The sequence below is a fragment of the Etheostoma cragini genome, chromosome 16 (assembly GCF_013103735.1).
Source record: "Etheostoma cragini isolate CJK2018 chromosome 16, CSU_Ecrag_1.0, whole genome shotgun sequence".
Taxonomy (NCBI): Eukaryota; Metazoa; Chordata; class Actinopteri; order Perciformes; family Percidae; genus Etheostoma; species Etheostoma cragini.
In genome coordinates, this window is record NC_048422.1 from 13,416,428 (window position 1) to 13,417,452 (window position 1,025).

A 1,025-nucleotide genomic window follows, 5' to 3' on the forward strand; every position below is an offset into this window, starting at 1 on the left:
ACTACAGTTCAACACCAGTGGAAACTACATCCTCAATAATAAAAAGGCAAGGCAAAATGGTTGACTGTTTAACTGTACCTTTAAGGTATATTCACTGCTAAAATGTTCTTTTTTTTTAAAGCAAAATCACACCAGCATCTCTTCGCTGCTTAAAACACAAAACACATTGATCAGAGTGTTAAATAGAGAAGAAACAGAGTCCGTCCTTTTTAAATTACTTACATAACTTCACAACACTTTATCATTTTCTCTTCCACATTAAAGTAGAAAAAAACGCATACATCTGAAGACAATTGTGTCTGAAACGTGATCACAAAGATAAAACTCAGGTGGTAAAATATGTGCCAAGGTCTACAGGAAGAAAATCATTCATCAAGGCGTCGAGCAGCGGGGGCACAGCATATGGTAGACAGAAGATCAATCGTAAGATAATGAAACATGTGGCGGAAAAGCAGCATCAACACATGTTAAGCCAAATGAAAAGGCTTTGTTTCTCTGTCTTTCTTCAGCCTGAGTATTCCGGTTGTATTATGGGTCACAAGGTTCAAAGAAAATGGCGGTCCCAAATGCAGAGGCAACAGGCGGTGGGGAGCTTGAGGATTTAAAGGCCCCAAAGCATGAAAATTTCACTTTATAAGGTTTTTTAACATTAATATGTGTTCCCCCAGCCTGCCTATGGTCCCCCAGCTGCTAGAAATGGCGATAGGTGTAAACCGAGCCTTGGGTATCGGGTGTCACTCCCTAATGTAAACTGAGTGAAGATGTGAGTTGCATACAAGATGCTAACAAGAGACTTCTGTAATGTCAATACAGTAAAAATTGACTTACATAACAAAGTTGGTTCACTGCTACAAGTTAGCAATCAAACACAACAAAGGCTGTCACTTGCATGGTGTTTTGAGCTGACGTTAGCAATCAAACAATCATAGATAGCCAAAACGTTTTTGAAATGATTCCCATCTTCTTTTATTGTTTGTAATGGAGTAAAGTTCATTAATTTTAATGATTTCACAAATTTCAGTATG